We start from the raw sequence: 21423 nt of genomic DNA, 5'->3' as shown, positions 1-21423 counted from the left end.
AGTATTGCAGGACACGGGTACATTCACATACATGCAGGAAATACACTCATACACATAAAATAAAAATAATAAATAAAATATTTTAAAAAAAAGAAAAGAGGAGGATAGTAGGAAACTAAAAACAAAAGCCAAAACAACAAAACAGAAGTCTTAGTGAAACCAATACACATCACACACTTTTTTTTGGGGGGGGGCAGTCTCCCTGTAGTCCCAGTTGACCTGGAACTTGCTATGTAGATCAGGCTGGCCTAGATCTCATACAGCTCTGCGTGCTTCTGCCTCCCAAGAGCTGGGACAAAAGGCACAAGACACCATACCTAGATAGTCACACACATTTTAATTATGAAATTATCCTGTTCATTGACATTGAATAAATCTGGAACTTATTTTTGCCATGCAAAAAATAGAAAATTCAGGGGCTGGAGAGACGGCTCAATGGTTAAGAGCACTGGCTGTTCTTGCAGAAGACCCAAGTTCAAATCCTAGCACCTACATAGTGGCTAATAACATCTGTAACTCGAGTTCCAGGGGATCTGATGCCCTTATTCCATGGGCACTGTGTGACACGGGTGCACTTATACACATGCAGCTATCATATACATAAAATAAAAATGAATAGATTTTAGGAATTAAAAATGTTTAAAAAATAGAAAATTTGATTGATAGATCTCAGTACATGGTAATGAAGTTCCAATCATACAACATATAGCTGATGAATACAAGGACAGATGAGCATTCATAGCATGGTCACATGGCAATAAATGACACTGTGTGCACAACATTATTTAAATGTAATTGTCGCACAGATTAAAGGTGGCTTATAGCAATGCACTCATCTAAAAAAATCAGTTTCTTTTCAATTTCACGTTTTGGTTTCTTCCCCATTATTCTATCCAAATTGCTTTTCTTTGTTCATGTCTACCAGTTCTTCAGAACTGGACCCGACTAGTAATGACAGAAGGCTGAAGGGAAGCTGAGTTTAGGACTAGGCAAGTGGGAGGTTCGAGGAACAATGAGTAAAGGGCAAAGATGAGACACAGCAGCGAGATGGCCGTGACACAGTGACAACACTCAGCTGTGTTTTGGGAGGAGAAGGGATCTAGAGCATTTCTTTGATCCTAGCTTGAATTCCATTGCTTGGATTTCCACACACTGGTTGTGCCTCTCACTCTTTGGGTTAATGGTGTTGGAATGCCCTTGTTTGTTTGCCCTTCCCTTCCCATCTCCCTACAAGGAGATAATGGTTTTCATGGCCTGCTCCTAATTGCCCCTCATCTCCTCTTAAATCAGGGGTTGAGTCCCTTTACAAATACTCTTCACCACAGATCTCATTACCCATTCAAGGATCTGATCCTGATCTTGAAAGTTCACCCTTGAGCACATCCAGTTTCTCTGTGCTAGAACGACTGCAGAATTTGAACTTACAAAAATATTATGAAAAGGCAAGTCAGCTCTCTGGAAGACAATGCGAGGAACATCAGGGAGATAGGGAAGGCAAACAACGGCAACTAGACAGAGAACTCCCAGAGACTAGGAACAAGCTCATCTAGAGCTCTGGTGATTAGGAACATGATAGAAGAATACAGCCATTCATTAAATATTTATTATAAACTACTGCAGGCACCTTAATTATAAAATACAGACAGTTAACAATTGCTTATATACTTTTGCAAAGACAGGATTTAATCAAGGGTACTAATGACCCAAAGTCCAAGTCTATGGACAAATGGGGTAAACATGCTTGGCTAAGGGAGAACTGTCAGGATTCAACTAAAAGAAAATATTAAGCTCAGTGCTTAGAGCTGTAGGACTGTACTGTGGTTTTCGACCGCTGACCTAGAAGCAGTGTTGGGTACACTGACTTCCACATGGATGGGCCCAGGAGTCTGTACCTTTCAAACACTTTCAAAGTAATTCAGGTGCACAGTCAAGTTAAGAAATTCCTGGCTAGGCAATCATATATAACATGACACATATTTTTTGGGCATCTGCAGCAAGTTTACACGCAAGAAAGAACTTGAAAGGATTCTTCAGTAGTTTATAGTCTAATATATGCGTGCATTCTACACAAGCCGAAAATAACACAACAATAGACACAGAGCTCAGACACAAGGGACTTAATATGAAGTTTCAAGACAACCTTAAAAAGAAAACATATTTGATCCAGAGTTTTAAGAATGATTGCCACTTGAATTGTTTTTTAATACCAAGGCGATTCATGCTTAATTTTGGAATATTATAAAATAAAATCAACTACATGAACATACATAGCTAACCCCCACAGACATTGATGCAATTTTAGACTCTTAATTAAAAATACAAATACAGATATAGAGTAATATATACGTAGTTTGATGTTTCATTTTAAAATATTTTATTTATTATTTGTATTTTGTATTTGTATTAATATGTATATGAGTGTTTTCCCTGCATGTATGTAAGTGCACCATGTGCATGCAATGGCTGCAGAGGCCAGAAGAGGGTATTGGATCCTTTGCAACTGGAGTTAGGGATGGTTGTCAGCTACCATGTGGGGGCTGGGAATTGAACCCACATCCTCTGCAAGAGCAGCCAGTGCTCTTATCCATTGAGCCATCTCTCCAGCCTATCAGTCTTAATCTACATAATCACTGCTCTTCCTAAATACATCACTGTATATAGATACAGGCCACTGGGAAGAGGGGATAATAAGTCACACTCTTTCTATAAAAGATAAGATGTAAAAGGAGTGATAAAAGATAAAGAAATAAGTCTGGAAAGTTAGAATCCAACCTTGGAGAGTCTTCACTGGCAGGTCAAGGAATGTAGGAATAGCAGCTCGATGCTCAGTAGCTTTTAACTGGATGCTATATATAGGCTCATTTTCTCAGAATTACTAAGGAAGTGGGGTAAACTGCTTACTTTGCCTTATATACGGGTATTTATGATTGGGCTTGATAGAGAAGCAGAACTTGTTAGCTTGCAGAAATCAATGCTTTGCTGAATGGGACCCCATGGCAGGAGTCTTGTCAGTGGCTGCTCTCAAATGAAGTGTCAGGGAGTTCTGTGTCCAGAAAATTCAGTGCCGTTATTTGCCTTTCTGCATGTAACTCTTCCTGCTCCAAGCACGTTGCATTATTTACTTTTCTATCACTATTACAAAATAGTTGACAGAAGCAACTTAAAGGAAAAAGGATTCAGTCTGATTCCCTGTTTAAGTGAATGTGGTTTATCATGGTGGGGACGGCATGGTGGACAGAGCTCACAGTGGTGAGAGCACTTAACTGGAACTCCTTACATCTCAAGGGATCAGTGAGCTGAGAGCTGGGAAGGGGGTGTTCTGCTGGCTTTCTCCTTTCTATGTTTTTATTCAGTGTGGAACCCCAACTCCAACTCACTGAATGGCACCTCATACATTCAAGGCGGGTCTTCTCAGTTAATCACCTCTGGAAATTTACAGACACACAGAAAGGTGCGCTTCTCTGATGCCTTTGTCTTTTCTTACTCTAATCAAGTTTGGCAATCAAAATTAACCATCACACACCTTCAAGAGCTACATGGGAGTGGACAGTCAATTTTATTTTTTTTCACGGAACAGAGGAAGCATCCCTTCTCGTTTTCTGCACACAAATAGTACTTTTAACACAGCAGCATGGAGAAGTTTCTTAAACTGTTATGGGTGAAGACAGCAAGTCTGTGGCTGGGCTGCCCTGGTCGTTTCATTTAGGAAGAAGCTTCAGTTATTTGTCTTTGAATTTTCTCTCACTCTAAGAAGTCATTATTATGCTGGCATCCTTCCTGACATTTTTATGACTTCAATACATGTTCATTATTTGTTTTGGAATGGCCCTCTGAATTATCCCTCCCAATACCACTTCAGCTGACTGTTGCCCCATCTCCTTCTCCTACAATGTGGTTGAACTTTACTTGTTCCTTGGGGTGAAGCTTCTGTGAGAGAACTTCTAGACGGCTATTTGCTTCTCCTTTCAGGAAAATGAATTATTGATGGTTAGCTCAAGAACGCAGAGGTCTGTATTGTGTTTCCCACACTTCACAGGGGACAGCATGATTCTCCCTTCCCCTCAACTTAGAAAAAAACACACCCAAACCACCACCCTGTTTGGTTTAGTGACATGATGACTGGTGGGACCCAACTCAGAAACAGAAACGCATGTCTTCCTCTCTGAGTGCTCTTCCTTCCCAGTGCAGATAGAGTCCCATGTTTGACTGACTTGGCTCCCAGATGATGTCCACACTGCTGTATTCATCTTGCTCACATGATAGGACATGCCACCCAGATGTGGTGAGGCTGACAGGGAATGTGAGGGAGACCAGACAGATGACAGTGTCTTAATTCTTCAGAGCCATTCAGGATGATCTGTCACCTGACAATAGGCCACAGCCTGTCATTTATCTACTTACAGATTTAATGTGGGAAAAATGAGCAGGAGACAGGGGAGAAATGACAAGAGGCACGGAGACAGCAGCAGCTACAGGAGGAAAAATCTGACAGACTCTTTGTGGCTTCAGAATGTCAAGAGCTATTTTATACATCTCAATGGGCACGCCATCCTGGGACCCATGATTAGTAGCTTTCTGGGCAACAAATCAGATTTACAAAGCAGGAACTTTTATCTTTCAGTCTGTCGGCAGAATGGGCAAACCCCACTGCCACTTTGTTAAGTGCCTTGACATTTTTTCTTGTACATTTAATTTCTGTGATAGTGTCACCATTTGGGCAAGTGTGTTTCTCCATTTTGTTTTGCAATTGGTATGTGTTTATGAGCCAGTCTTCTTGGGAAGTTGAAGTCATCATCACTGCTGTCAACATGTGACAAGATCAAATTTTAAAAAAATATTTTGTTTATTATCTTATTTTATGTGTATGAGTGAGTGTATTGACTGCATGTGTACAAGTGCACCCGTGTTGTACAATGCCCACAGAGGTCAGAAGAGGGTGTCAGATTCCCCTGAAACTGGAGTTATGAATGGTTGCTAGCTGCCATGTGGATGAGGTCAGAAGAGGGTGTCAGATCCCCTGAAACTGGAGTTATGAATGGTTGCTAGCTGCCATGTGGGTGCTGGGAACCAAACTCTGGTCCTCCTGCAAGAACTCGGTCCTCCTGCAAGAACTCGGTCCTCTTGCAAGAACAGCCAGTGCTTTTTAACTACTGAGTCAAACCAAACTTTGAAAACTATTGACCTACTTGTTTTGTACGATGACAACTTGACTGTGGGAAAGAAATGCCTGAAACCCAGGGGAAAAATAGAAAATATTTAGTTGTTGAGATAAATCTGTAGAGATGAAATTTAGACTATATGTTATTAACTAAACAGAATCAAATCAATAAATGATCTTTGCTGTATCTAAATGAGTTAAATATTTCTGAGTCAAAAATTTAATGATTATATATTTAATATATTTATATATATTTAAAATACTTAAATAAAATATAAAATAGAAATATATATAATATAGTTATAAGAATGCTTTGAGTCACTAAATATTTAAGTGGCATTTAGCATTTGTAGCGTGGCATTCTTTTTGTATTTTATAACATCAGGTCTTACTCTGTCATACAGCAATTGGGGGAGAGACCTCAGGACTTTCCTACACTGATGACCTTCAACAGAGAGCCAACAGGCCAGGCGCCTACCATGCCCAACACAGAGCACTCACATATCCTTAGTAATGTGGTTGCTGGAGCTCAGGACTGGACTGAGCATTAAGTCAATAGAATTATCAAGCAAAAAAAAAAACCAAAGAACTGTTGTGTTTCATAACGGATATCATCCTCGTAACCCAGTCATCTGAAATCAGCAGTCTCCAAACTAAATATTGCTCATGAGGGTTTCTGAATCCACCCTTTTTTAATGTCTGGGTCTCACATTGTAGTTCAGGCTGGCTTGGAACTCACTATGTAGCTCAGCCTGGCCTCTATTTTCTGTCAATCATTGTGCTTCATCTTTCTGTGTGCTGGGATGACAGCTGTGAGCCACCGTGCCTGGCTACTCCTTATATGTTGCTGTTCTACAGCAGCTATCTCTCCATTGGTAGATCAGAGGTGCAGCATTTATAGAACTCTGCAGGTGGGCAGTCAGAGACATACTAGGTCTCCCTTCTGGTCAATGAAGGTAAAATCTCTAAGGATGTTAGACACACATAGGTGACTCAGGAAGAGCATGGGGAATGTTGCATCATAATGGTATGCAACTGTTTTGAGAATAGTTCTTTTAAGTGATGTTGAGAAGGTTATGACAGCAGATCTATACATTTCACTCCACGGTCCCTAACTGTGGCCTCTGTTCCTAGCTATTCCCAGGCTTGCTGCTTCACACTGTGTTAAGAACAGGATGCTCTGGAGGCTGGAGAGATGGCAGCTCTTGCAGAGGACCTGGTTCGAGTTCCAACACCTATATGGCAGCTGACAACAGTCTGTAACTCCAGTTACAGGGGATACAATCCCCTCTTCTGAGCTCCATTTCATTGTACGACACAGGTGAACTTACACACATGTTGGCAATACACTCATACACATAAGATAAAAATAATAAATAAATGTATCAAAAAGAGAAAAGGACGCTTCGCCATGTATCCTGGTGGAGTCTCCTTGATGATGTTGGAGGTACAAGCTGTACTTGACCTGTTACTTTTCTCTGTGGTCCAGTTGCCAGGGAAAGAGATGTGTAAGGTGTAAACCCCAGTGACAAGAAAGCCCTGTGAAATATGAGACTCCCAACAGGCAGCTTGCTATTCCGGTATCTGGAGCTGGTAGTGTGCTCAGTTGCTGTGTAAACCCTTTGGCATCGTCTCTGCCTCTGAGGGGCCTCAGTTTCCTTAGCGCATTTCCAAGGGCTTCGTTTCGCTTTGGCTAAGGCCTTTTCTTCCCACCCGAAGAACTTCAGGATGGAATAGAAATTTCTTCCCTTTGATGGTTTTGGCAGTGTGTCTTTGAGGTGTCAAAGGGCCAAATCACCTGTCCTCATTTTCCAGGCCTGGCAAGGGAATACGGTGCATCTTATAACCTGGCCCACAACTGATCTGCAGTCTATGCAGGATTTATGGGGACACAGGTGGTGCCTCAGGGTCCAGGCTTTCCAGGGGAACATCTGCTCCCTTCTTTTTCCTGCATCAGTGCTGGGTGAGACATGCTTGTGGGGTGTTTGGTTACAACCTCAAGTCCAAAGAGGGGAAGGGTGTCAAACTTTGTGATTTTATTTCAGCTAAGCTTTATGATTCTCAGTAGCCCCTCATAATTAGTTAGCCTCATTATGACCCTGGCTAAAGTGTTGTTAAGCCTGGTAACACAGGAAAAATTAGAAAGCAAAGAAAGTAAAGACAGGAAGGACAGAGGATTCCCAGAGGGGACACTGCTGAAGAAACCATCACTTCCAATTTTCTCTCTACTGAGAAATTCTTGTAGTTTACCAAAGGTTTCAGTCTCTATATCACACTCTCAAGTGTGACCTCAAGTAGTTTTAATAAGTTAAGAGATGTGTGGAAAGTTAGTTATTATTTGGTCTTCTATCAAATATCAATCGAGGATCTAGGTAGTGTCCCTGCACCCTTTGATCTATAACAGTGACCTCAATCCATTCATCATGTAGGCAGAGATGACGTTTTTGAGATTTATTTATCTGCTCATTTTTACTTGTATGTGTATATGTCTCTGTGTGTGCATGTATGTGCACCCTTCATGCAGTGTGAATGCTTGTACATCTGTGTGCAGGCCGGAAGAGGCTGTCAAGGATCATCCTCTACCACTCTCTGACTACTGCTTTGAGGCAGGGTCTCTCCCTGCACCTGGGCTCATTTTCTCTCAGTTTTGGACAGCCTTTGAACCAGCAGGCCTGAGTGATGCCCCTGTCTCTGGGGTTACAGGCATGCATGGCATGCTCCAATTATTATGTAAGTGCTGGGTCCTCACGGTTGTGCATCCAGTGCTCTTAGCTGCGGAGCCATCTCTCCAGCCCTCTTTCTTCTTTTCTTAAGCTCATAGCTGTGCCCTTTTATAAACAGTTCTTTCCATGTTCTGTCTTTCCTATTTTTTCATAGGAAAGTTAAGAAGTAAAAAGAACTACCATCCACTCAAACCTTTCCTGCGGAGACCCTAAGACTTCCCCATCTGTAATCTGCTATTTTTATCATTAACTCATGTATTTTTCACCTTGTTGGACATCTGGTTCCATCTTGTGTTGGTCTATTCATGTAAAGTTCTGAACACAAAGTCGGATCAAATGCAAAAACAGAGGAGCAACTAGGTAGGATGATACATTTGCTAATGAATAAGACTTCCCCACAATACCTAGGTACAGGGAAACAGGATAGTGATCCTATTTAGAGCTGAGCACTAGTCTACTGGAGTGGGAGGTGGCTATAAACTACCAGTACAGGAAGTTGAAACCCACCCACACAGCAGGGAGGAAGCAGGTGGAGGTTAAGCTCCCTGGGGGTGAAACTGATGAGAGAATGTCACTCTGTGCCTTGGTGTGCTAGTGTTGTCATGACCACCAATCACAAATGAGGTAGCCCGAAACAGCAGAAATTTGGTCTCATCTTTCTGGAGGCTAGAAGTACAAACTCCAGATGTTAGCAGGGTCTTACTCCCCCGAGGGCTCCAGCAAAGCCCTTCTTTACCTCTTGCGGCTCCTGATGGCTCCATGTGTTCCTTGACCTGTGACAACGTTCACTGCAGCTTCTGCCTCTATCATCAACAAATGAGGTAGCCCGAAACAGCAGAAATTTGGTCTCATCTTTCTGGAGGCCAGAAGTACAAACTCCAGATGTTAGCAGGGTCTTACTCTCCCGAGGGCTCCAGCAAAGCCTTCTTTACCTCTTGCGGCTCCTGATGGCTCCAGGTGTTCCTTGACCTGTGACAACGTTCACTGCAGCTTCCGTCTCTATCATCGCATGACCGCTCTCTGACTCTGTGCTCCTCCCTCTTACAAGAGAGCTCCTGCCATTGGTTTGAGGGGTTCACTCTAAATCAGGAATGGTTTCTTCTTGAGATGTTTAATTGTATCTACAAAGGCAATAGCTCCAGCAAGACTCCATTCTGAGGTTTTAGGTAAATATGAATTTGGGTGGACACTATTCAGCTCAGTAGATCCCCACTCACATTTAGTGCTTCTCAGAAGGCTGTCAACAGTGGGAAAATAGACAATAGCAGCAATTTGTTTTTCAGTAAAAATTTCCCCTAAGCTACGAGATAAAGATGGACTCATTTTACTTTCTGTATTACTCAATTTATGTTCTTCTTCAATTAAGAAAAGAGAATGTAGAGCTTTGAGATAGTCCCCGTGGGGTTTAGAATTTGAAATTGTTATTTTCTGATAAAGTTTCCCTAGTGTTTTCATATGGTCCCATCTCATTTGATCCTTTCGACAGCCTGGTGAAGTAGGTGAGGCAGGTGGCATTGGTCAGAGCCCTGGAGAGCAAGCTCTAAGGCTCGGCGTGCGCACAGTGTGCCAATGTCTCCTTAGTAGTGATTGATGGAAACAGACCGAAGCATCGGTATCTTCTCATTCTCTTCTTTTAAAAAAGGATCTTATTTATTATTCTTATTTTATGTGTATGTGTGTATTGCTTGCGTGTAGATAAGTGCACCCGTGTCATGCAATGCCTGCGGAGGACAGAGGGGCTGTTGGATCCCCTGGAACTGGAGTTACGGACAGTTGTTAGCTGCCATGTGGGTGCTGGGATTCGAACCCAGATCTTCTGCAAGAACAACCAGTGCTCTTAACCACCGAGCCGTCTCTCCAGCCCCATCTTCTCATTCTCTTAAACAACCTCATTTCCACATGCTCTTCTCCCATAGTCCTCAGGGAGACATCGTCCCTGCCTCCATTTCCACTTCTGTGTTGTATTCCGGTCTTCATCTGGTTGTGAGATTCAGAGCTTTAAGCTTACCCACTTTGACTGACGACGGGGTCTGTCTGCACTGATTTCTCCTCAAGTTTATCACTAAGGGGCTTTGTAACAGTGGGTGAGTTACATAATCTTTCTTGGTCTCAGCTTTAAACAAAGAGAAAACAATTTTCTTATGAGAAAACACTGAGAAAAATAATTTATGTCTAAAATTTGAAACATGGCACCCCAAACCCCAGCAGCCTCTTTTCCATACATGGCATATATTTCACATGTGCACCAAAGAGCCCAAACAATCATGTTTGGAGTATAGAGAATGGGTAGGGTGATCTTGAATGCATATCAGCCATGTGGGGACTCAGTTTCATCACATATAAAATGATGGGTGGGTTTCCAAGTCCATTGGGTGCCACGATTTATGGGGAAAAGGAATTGTAAACAAGGAACTCCGCAGTTCACCTGCTTATACTCAGATTGGTTTAAGGCCACGGGAGGAGCACTTAGAAAAACAAAAGAAGGAGCCAGGAGACTGAAAGAGACCTGGGAGGTCCTCAGTGTTACTTCACTGTGTCACATAAAGGATGAAGTGAGACATTTCTTGTGTATTAAGATGGAGCAAGGTTTATCTGTTTAAAACAGATCTCCTTAACTTCCCATTCTTTCAGAAGATCATTGTGTAATATCCAGATTCCTTCAACCGCTGTGAGGATGACTTGGGGACAGAGGATCTCAGCATTTCCTAAAGAATCTAGAAGCATAAAATAATGTAAGGCTCAGAGCAAACAGAAATAACCTCTTAGGTCTCCATTTATTAAAAATTTATGTCAAGTGTTCAAGAATTTTCTTTCATAGCAGTTATACACAGGCCAGTTTGAAGTTTTTCTTTAAAGTGAATTTTAGAGGATTTCATACAATACATCTTGATCTATTTAGATCCCCTCTCTTATCTAAACCTCCCTCATAGTCCGCCTTACTGCATTCACACATTCCATTATGTTTGTTAAGGCCTATCAGGTCAAATTTGTGTCCCTAAATGTCCTTAGGTATAAACTGAAATGTGGTCAACCTATCTAGCATCACTCCCATAAAGAAAACCAACTCTCCCTCTTCCAGTAAAGTCATTGGTTGCCAATAGTGTCTCAACTAAAGTTGGAGCTTCTTACCCATTTCCCCACTTCTCTGCTCAACTGCGTTTCCCCGTGGCCATCCAGTACCCCTGACTCTTACAGTCTTTCTAGTCTCCTCTTCTGCAATGGTCCTCGAGCTCTGGGTGGCAGAGGCTTGATGTAGGAGTCCTACCCTAGGACGAGAACTCTGCAGTCTCTCCTCCTCTGGGCTTTGGCCAGTTGTGGCCTTTTGAGTAAGTCACCATCTGAGGAAGCCTTGCTGGTGAGAGTTGAGAGATGCTTTAATATTCTTTCTGTCCCTTGTTCTGCATTGTGTCACTTTGGGGTGGGCAACTCACAGTCGCTTTTTCTCTGCGTTTGAAGTACCACCAGCTGGAGGGCAAGCAGATACATCTCACACACAGCCCACAACAGAACTTGCTGTCAATGCTTCAAATTGTGCTCTCTGCAAGTCTGCAACATTTTCCTTCCTAAATCATAAAAGCTTAAACCTGCTATAAGACTTTTGATATCTCCTGCAATAGGTGGTGGTTTTAGAATTTGAATATTTCCCCCAGTTTTGTTCAAAATTGGATTGAAATGAATAGATGAAATCCACATGTAGTTTCAATATGACCAGCATAAACTTTGAGTCCATAATAATAAAATTAGCATCAGACTACTGTGCGTATGGACAGGAGTCAATTTGTTTACACAGATGACATACCTGAGAATTATATTTAAAGTAGATGTTTAGGATCACAGAATTTGTCAAACTCTGGAGGTCACTTGGAGCATCTGTGGAAGATAGAAGCAGGAGAAATGAACAGTACAGTGCCACCCACAATGCATACTGGCCCAGCCAAATTTATGTGTTCATCTTCTTTCCCTACAGCCTCTACGTAGAATCTAGTCCAATGCAGTCACTCCTAAAATTTTCACCTTACACAAAAAGCAGAACCTTCTAGGCGATATGAGCAAATGCTGTGCTTCCTTCTTGATCCAAAGCTTCCATCCTCCCATCCCACATGGCACTGGATTCACTGACAAATGTGTGCTAATTCTGTTTGCTTTGAGAATATATATCTTCACTGGAGCTAAGTCCTCTTGATTGGGTATGTGGGGCGGGCATGTTAATTGGAGCCCCATGTTATTTCATTCCCACCAGAGGTCCTGTTCTAGAAGGAAGCCTGGCCGTGCGGACAGCCATGCCCTCCCTTCAGCCCGCTAATGAGTCTGCCCTTGTACTCCACACAGCTAGACTACTGCCTCAACAAGTCTCTTCTCACTGGAGAATTTTTAGAGGCAATCATCCACCCTCAGACCCTCTGCACAGTCTTTACCACCTTGCCCAGTTTGGAATCGTGTTTCAGTCAAGCCAAAAATTAGTTATGTCTTTACCTACACAACCATGATGAAGATGACACTACAAAGTGGTGTGGTTTTGAATGTGTAATCCCTTTGGCTTGGTCACAGATTTCATGTTTGAGACAGGGTCTCCCTGTAGCCCCAACCAGCCTCGAACTTACAATGTAGACTAGGTTGGCGTCTATCTCACAGAGGTGCTCTTACCTCTGCCTCTGTTTCCTGAGTGCCGAGATTAAAGGTGCATGCTTCCCAACTGGTTTTATTTGTAAATTTTCTTTGATATCATGTACTATAATCCAGATTTGCTATATGGCTTCACCGGCCTTGACACAACTGATAGAAATTGATCCAAACCTTGACGTGACACTGATGAAATTAATTAGGCTGCCCTTTGAGTTATATTTTGCCTTTCATGCTTTGCAGGGAAACAGCCATCCCTTCAATAAATGGTGGAGTAATTCAAGGTGCTGAATGACTTAAAATTCCTTGAAATGCCAACTCTTTCATATCCATACAGAGATGCCCATTCCAAAACTTCAGCTCCTTCAGAATTGGATCAGGCTGCTTGGTAGGTAGTGAATGTCCATCACTGAAAGTGTTTAAACAGACATTACCTGGCCACCTCCTAGGAGGGTTGGAAGAAACCCCAGTTGGGTAGGATAATAATCTCTAAAACTGCTTTCCAGTCTATAGCTCTGTGGTGGTTCTGTCTGTTTTCCCATAGCTGAAGGACTCCAGTAGATGTTCACTATTCATGTTCACTGTTCTTTCTTATTTATCTGCTCCCTTACTTTCCAAAATTAAAAAATATTCATTTATATGGGAGCATGTGGGGGTAGCTCGGCAGGTAAGAGTGTATAGTAACCTGAGTTCATATCCCCAATATGCAGGTAAAAAGGATGTGAACACCTAGAACTCCAGTGCTGGGGGGAACAGAGACAGGAGGATTGCTGGGGCTTGCTAGCCACCAGCTTAACTCTAGGTTCAGTTAGAGACCCTGTTTCAAGGAAATAATGTGCAAGTGACAGAGGAGCCTCCGCCTGCATGTACAGGAGCATGTCCTCCCTGTCACTTGTACACAAATTACATACATACACCATATACACAGTCATACACACGCCATTATACAAAGTCACACACACAAATTTTAAAATTTCTTTGCCTGAATAACAGGATTATTGATGTTGTTTCCCCCTCTCCTTTTACCGTTTAGCACTGAGAAATATATGGTGGGTATACTCTGGCAAACTGTAAAGTGCCTGCACACAACATTCCAGCCATACTGTCCAGCTCTACCACTTGCTGGATCTGTGGTCTGGCAACATTCATAAGTCCTTGTTCCCACATTGTCCTCTGCCAAATTCACAGCATGACAAGTATGAACCTCCCCCACAGAGCTGTCAATCAAATAAAATATAGCCAGGGAGTACTTAGCACAAGACCTGGCACTTCTAATGAACCAATGACTAACTGTCCAGCACTGGCTAGGTATAGTGGTTCATATTATTTACCTGGGTTGTGTCCTCTCAACTACTCAGAAAATCTGTCACCTTTTTGTCATGAACAGATGATGTGACTTTATTAATTACTGGTAGTTTTCAAATAATGAATAAATTAGCTGGGCATGATGGCACAGGCCTTTGATCCCAGTACCCAGGAGGAGGCAGAGGCAGGTGGATCTCTGTGGACCGAGGCTAGCCTTGTCTATAGTGAGTTCCATGCCAGCTGAGGCTACAGTGTCTCAAAACCAAAACCAAACAACAACGACATCAACAACAACAACAAACCCCCAAAGCATATTGTTCTTCATGTCTTTTAACATTTCTATTAATCAAGTTGTTTTATAGAATGGATTTAAATAAAATTTTATAACTGCTTATGGAGAGGAAGGTTTCCAATTTTTTAAATAACCCACAATTACATTGCCTCTCCCTTAAATTTCACTCCTAATGTTAAAGGTGTTATAGTCTATCATCGTTAATAGTGTCACCATGGGAATTGTGTGTGTGTCATACAAATGTGTATGCCTTATATACATACCTGGCAGAATATTTAGAGAAACTTTGTCAGATTTTTATTTTGTTTACTGAGCACTGATCTATACAAATCGTGCCATTCTGGTCTGTCGTGTGAATGGTATAAATGGCATCTGCATGTGTGACATATGTGTTTGTATGTTGTGTGCTTTTCCTTTCCTATTGAAACAGAAATGATTCCTAAGTGAAGAGCAAAGCTAGGCTGAGAGGCAAGTCACAGTCTCAGCCTCTAAAGGTGCTGCTTTGTTAGCATCTCGGTGCATGTGATTTCCTTCTTTCTCCCTCCCTCCCTCCCTCCCTCCCTTCCCTTCTTTCTTTCTCACACAGTAATAGTCATCTTTTCAGGACACAGATTACAATGTTCAGTTCATTATACATCATGACAAAGCTCTATCAGAACCAAAGGGGAGACTCCTGTTCTTTGTATCCTGAGACGCTGCTCCCATTGCAACTGAAAGAATTTTAGCTCAGGAAATACCAACTGGTGATTCATTTTGTGGTGGGTTTGCAGATCAGCTGCTTCTACTGTTACATCATCTCTTATAAGCTGTCTTACACACTGAGGCTAGTCTTCTCAAAATGATTTATTTTATTTTTATTTAATTTTTCTAGATAGGGTCTGCTGTAGCCCAGGCTGTCCTCAAATTCACCATGTAGCTAAGGGTGACTGTGAACATTTGACCCTCTTGCTTCCAGCTCCTGAGTACTGGGATTACAGATGTGCACCACCAAATCCAATTTCATGTGGTCCTGGGTCTGAACCCAGGGCTTCAGGGATGCTAAGCAAACACTCTACCAATGAGCTACATCCTCAGTCCTTCAAATATGCTTTATATTGATTTAAAAAATATCTCACCAGGTTCAACTGGAACTTTATGTCACAACAGTGTGCCCCTTTCCCCCTCTGCTTCTTTTTCTCCATTTGGAGCTTAAACAAATACTTCATAAGAACCTCATCAATTTTTCTCTGTGTGCACTTTAGTTAAAAGAGCCTCCTGTGCTGTGCATTGGGCTCTGTGGGGACACTGTGTCACAGTTGGCTTTCTGGGAGATCAAAGTGGAACATCGCAGACTCCCAGAAAGCCTGACATGTCCCTGTAATGCGTCCAGCGGGCCTTTTGAGTGCACTCAGTTTCAAAAGGCTGTGGGGAAATGGCGCTTTATCAGGATACATAATGAATTCAAATTTTGAGACAGTTTATGGAATCAAAAATAATTGTCCTTTCAGCAGATAAAACGACAGCAGCTTTCTCCCGTGACAGACATTGCCAGGCTTTTCTCTTCCTCCCTCTTTGGGTGTGGAATTTCTTCTTTATTTCCAATGGGAAGAATTTGAACCTTATGTATACATTGTAAATATAACTTCATGATTCTTTAAAATATAGTTTATGAACAGGTTGTTGCTGCTGTGGCATGTTCTAGAAATGAGATAATGGAGTGTATGCATTTCAAGAAAATGAAAACGTGTTCCAGTTTTTTTCCGAGGTTTTTTCTCATTTTTCTCTCTCTTTCTTCCCTTTCTTGCTCCTTCTTTCTGTCCCTCCTTCCCTTCCCCCCAAGTTTCTACCTGTAGGAAAAAGTGAGACCCCCTGAGGGCAGTGTCCACTCAAGGCCTGCAGTGTTTTCTTTATTTACATCAGTTCTCCCATTTCCCACGTTCTCTAAACCCATGTAACATGTACACATGCAATATGCATCTGTGTGGTGTGTACCTCTGCAACATGCATCCCTTTAACCTGCATCTATGCAATATGCACCCCTTCAATGCATACCCCTCAACAGGCACGTGTGCTTCCTTAACCCGGCAGTGTGCACCCACAGACTTCTGAATAGGAAGAGAATTTCTGGAATTAAAGTTACAGCTAGAACCAGCCCAAAGCTAAACACAATCTGCTTTGCCTCCCTCCCCTTCCCTGTTTCTTCCTTCCCTCCCTCCTTCCTCCCTCCCTTCCTTCCTCCCTCCCTCCCTCCTTCCCTCCCTTCCCCCTCCTTTCTTCCCTCCCTCTCTCCCTCCCTCCATCCCTCCCTTCCTCCTTTCCTTTCTTCTTTCTTTTCTTTCTTCTTTCTTTTCTTTCCTTCTTTCTTCTTTTTCTTTTATGTCTTTCTCTCTTCCTTCCTTTTTTCTTTTCTTCTTTCTCTTTCTAATCTGGTCTTTTGTTCAACTAAACTGTCTCCTCCCTATTAACTTCTAACAGTAAGTTAGGTCTTTTGCTTGATCATTTTGCAATAATATCCTAAATTCTTTAACAAATGCCTTCCCTGCCTGAAAAAGGTGAATGTGGAAGAAATTTTAAGAAACCATTTCAATTAAGTTGTGACCTTCATATTTTATAATGGAAGAACTTAAAATTGGTCCAATATCACGTATTTGCTGAGTGACACATTTTATCAGTGTGATAGTGCTGGGTGTTTTAAAAGATGTCAGAGCTATGTGAAGCTGACCCTATTAGTATACACGTTTGTCTTTGATGAAATTTATAATTTCACCCTGCACTCTATAAAGAGCAACTGCTGTGAAGAATGAGCAGGAAACTTCTGGAAGCCAACAGGACTCCTTAGATATTCAAGGATGACAAGAAGAAGAGGGAAATGGGAGGGGACAGCTCGCAGGCACTGAGGCATTCTTTGGCTAGTGGCTGTCCTGGAGTGACAACTGCTTATGTCTGCACAGGAAGACCGATGTGTCTGTCATCCTCTTCTGGTTACAACCTCTTTGTTGGCATGTTGTCTCTTGTGAGTTCCAAAACCCTTCGGGTTCCCGAGATTGACTTAGGCACCACCAACCCTGCTGGCTGCTCACCAGTCTCATGTTCTTGACACCTGGAACAGGAGTGTGTCTACAGGTTGCCTCTCTTGTCTACTTAGGAATTCATTGCACTAGCTCTGCATAGCAAATCCATCTTTAGGGTTTGTAGGAGTCCTGGAAGTTTCTTTACAGGGAAAAGTAGACAGGATCCTAGGTCTGGGAACAAGAAATGGTTATTAGAAATATAGGAAGTCAAGAAACTCAAATTCATTTTGAAGGCTTTTTGTTTAAAATGTTTATGAAAAATGCCAATGTATGCCAGTCTTAAGGCTTTCTGGCTAACACATCTAGCTAAATCGGTGGGCTCCAGGTTCAGTGTAAGACACTGTCTCAAAACATAAGATGGCTGGGGGGGCTAGAGAGATGGCTCAGTGATTAAGAGTGCTTGCTGCAGAACCACGAGGACCTGACTCCAGATCTCACAACCCACAGGTGGTCTTACATGTGGCTGTACCCTAGTGTTGTCAGAAAGTAGAGACAGAAAGGTTCCTGGGGCTCGATGGTTGTCAGCCTAACTGATAAAGGAGTGCTTCAGGTTCAGGGAAAGACCCTGCCTCGAAAGTATATACACTCAATGTTTTTTTCTAGCTTCTATACATATGCAGAAGGCCAGATACCCCTCCCCAATGTGCATACACCGCCACCACCCCCACACACATGCAAAGAAATAAGGTTGAGTGAGAATGAGGAAGGCCAACCTCTAGCCTGACATATATGCACACATAAATACACGTACATTTTGTCAGTGTGAAATAAGATCATGGTGGTAAGTTTGACTGCATCTTTCCCTCCTAAAACATAGATTATCTGTTGCTGCCTTTGGGGAGATTTGGTCTTGTCATGCAGGTTCTAATTAGTTGGTAACTTGCTTTGGAAAAGTTGATTTTCCTTACATGGATGACAACTTTCTCCAAACACGATTGCAGTCTCCGATCAAAAGGAAAGACATGGCATGTACCAACAAAAGTCGCAGCAGTCGCCCTGAATAGTCAGTGTGCTGCTTTGTCACTCGGTGTTTTTCATTCTATTCAAAATACCATGAAAGACGGATAATAGCTTCACAACACTGATTCAGAGATATTAAATACTTCTTTGCTTGTTCCCAGATTTATTAGAATTCATTAATGCCTCCTGAGGTGGTTCATATTGTCACCGTTTGGAGCTGGTACACTGTGCCATTAGTAATTTTCGTAAGGTTCTACTTACATGATTTTATCACTTTGAATTTTCCCCTCATTTCCTGGAAGTTATCAAGCTGAAAAAAGCCATCTTCCAATAGCAGTGAATTTTCGTAAGCTGTTTTCCTGCAGTCTCATTTTCTGATGTGGAGTGTGGCCCGGTGTCAACCACTATATGTCCTTTGTTGCACTGTCTTCCTTAGTCTAATAAGATGTATGTGTATTGATTGTATATTATTGTTTGTAATGCACTATGTATGTACTACTTGTTTTTGTAAATGCTTTCCAATCAAAATGCTAGCAAATAAAGCCAGTACTTTAAAGCTAAATATATAAATCACAAATCAACATTAGGAAATTGATGTTTTTCTGGTCTTTCTACCTGGTAGACTTTCACGGTGTAAATGGGTGGGTTGGGGGGGTATGATTTTGTGTGTGTGTATGTGTGTTTTCATGTGTGTTGGTGCATGTATACATGTGATCATGCATGTGGAGGTCAAAGATTGACATTGGTTATCTTCCTCAATGCCTCTCCACCTTGTATATCAAGATAACCTCTCACATGAACCCAGAACTCACTGATTCAGCAGGTATAAACAGTGTTCTGCAGGGATTTCCTCTCTCTGTCTCCTGGGCACTAGGATCATAGGCTGGCTGCCGTGTTTAGTCAGCAGTTATGTGAGTACAGGGGATCTGAACCTTGGCTTTACCTGTTGTTCCATAGTTCCAGTCCAATACCACATAATTTCTATCAAAAACTCTTAACAATGGAATTTAATCTACCAAGAACACTACAACACTACTAGCTTCCGTGTGTGTGTGTGTGTGTGTGTATGCTGGGCTGCTGTTGTGCTATTCGCTTGCTTGCTGGTTACCAACTCCTCTCCCATGTATCTGTGTTCTCCTGTATGAAGGCTGATAGCCTTTTATTTCTATCAAGACTCATTTACAAAGTTCTACACTATGTTCCTCTGATGGGAAGTCTTGCAAGGTGGGGTTGTCTTTGCTTTGACTATAGATCACACCTCAAGCAGCGGCAGCAGAAGAAGCTTCCTTCTATGGTCTTGCAGTGTAGTGACAGTGATGGTTCCCTGAGCCATAGAACACTGAGCAGCAGGTCTAATGACGGAGCTCAAAAGCTCCAGAGTTTCCCATTTTATTCTTTCATCATGAGGTGGAAATATTTACAGTTACCAACTAAACCCTTCCCTTTTTATTCTTCAACCCCTTCACTACTGAGCAACTAACAACCTGTGTTGTTATAGCCATTTGACATTTCTTTTTAAAAATATTTTATTTATTATTTTATTATTGTTTTCTCCTTTACTATAGAACACCCAGCTGCCATCTGATACTCCCCCCAACTTCGTTGCATCAAATACAGTGACACCCGTGAAAGGAGAAATTCCTATGATGCCAGGAAATGTCTTCCTGCCTCTCCTAGCTTCTAACACCTAAGTCTGGAGGACCATCTTTTCTGCTTATTGCAAAGAGATCAGGGACCCTTTCTCCAAGTCTGCTGTGAAATTCCAGTGAGGTTCTTACTTCCCCTCTAGGGACTCTATTGCAACTCCATCTCCCAGAGGTGGAGGGAAGGGAGTATATGGATGATGCACGTAAAGGGGAACAAGGAGGCGTTTCACTTAAAGCCCTCCCACTTCCAGCAATTCGAAGGTGTCAGGAGTCTCTGGTGAGTTCAATACAGGCTCAGGTTGAGATCCTCAGTGTTAACTTATGTCCCCAACCCACTAAATATACCCAGGCAGCACAGCTCAGTCTTTTGGTCTATAGAAGGCTACATATGCAACAGTGGTCTATTAAGATCCTAATGGAACTAAAATATTCCTAGGACCGGGTGACTTGTAGCCATGGTAACAATGTAGGACAATGTATTATTCAGGTGTTTGTGGAGATGCAGGCGTCAAGGAACCCATGACTCTGCCTGTCACATAAAGGCATAGCATATGCAACTATGTCTGGTGCTGAAGACTGGACAGTGCCAGGAAGCAACCTTGTCATTGGTTTGTGTATCTACTGTAATAAATAATCCTTATGCTTAGTGTCCTTCTCTATAATAAAGAAAAGCTTTCTATAAAACCGTCTGCTCCCCTTATGCCAACAACAGTCTCATACACGTCCTGCTTACCACGTCTCTCGATAGCATTAAGAGGCTACTACGCCCGTAATCCTAGCACTTGGGAGGTAGAAGCAGGAAAATCAGAAAAGCCAGCCTCAGCTATATAGTATGTTTGAGGCCAGCCTGGGCTACAGGAGACCCTGTCTCACCTGGCTCTATCCCTGCTCCCTCCAATAGAAGCCACTGGGAGTGAATGAGCTAATGGGCTAGGATCAAGCAAGCACATTCTAGACTGTTTGCACAATGATGAGATCACTTCACAGTGTATTTCTGAGAGATCAGAATGTGCCCATTCAAACAATGACACACTGCAGAGCATGAGTACCTCTGATGTGCCCAGCCCCGAATGGACTGTCTCTATGACACTCCTTCCCCACATACCTCAGGGAATATTGCAGAAAAGCAGAAAAGAGGGTGGAAAGATTCTAAGAGCCAGACTTCTATAAAAGCATGTCTGTAGACAGGACAGTGCTGCTGTATTCATTAAGGCACAGCAGCTGTGACTGTCTGCACAAGACCTGTACAAGATCAAGCCAGTCAAAATTCCAGCAGAGATAAGGGAGGGGCTCAAGAGGACCCCTTTCTAGCTAAGGAGCTTTGGCTGTTGAAGGCAGCTGGTGCACAGAGTCAGTTTTCTTCAGAGATGTGCCCCTGGCAGTTTGCCCATGATTCAGTGGCTGGCTCTACAGCTGCACATGGGGATAGCATTGATTGGACTTAGGGGGTTGTGAAAAGAGGACATGGTGTGGAGAAGGGATAGAGAGGGGGATTCTGGGAGGAATTGAGAGGGGAAGTTGGAATGATCAAAACACATTGTATACACGAATGAACTCAGAGAATGAGTAAAAATTAAATAAAAATAAGGTAAAATTTATAAACTTTTATTAAAAAATAAGTGACACATGACTGTATCTCAATGTCCCTGGTATGCACTTAGATTGAACA

Source organism: Nannospalax galili, unplaced genomic scaffold (assembly GCF_000622305.1).
Source record: "Nannospalax galili isolate Female #2095 unplaced genomic scaffold, S.galili_v1.0 scaffold1083, whole genome shotgun sequence".
Classification (NCBI taxonomy): Eukaryota; Metazoa; Chordata; class Mammalia; order Rodentia; family Spalacidae; genus Nannospalax; species Nannospalax galili.
The sequence above is the reverse complement of the archived record's forward strand: the minus strand, read 5'-3'. Positions refer to the sequence as shown.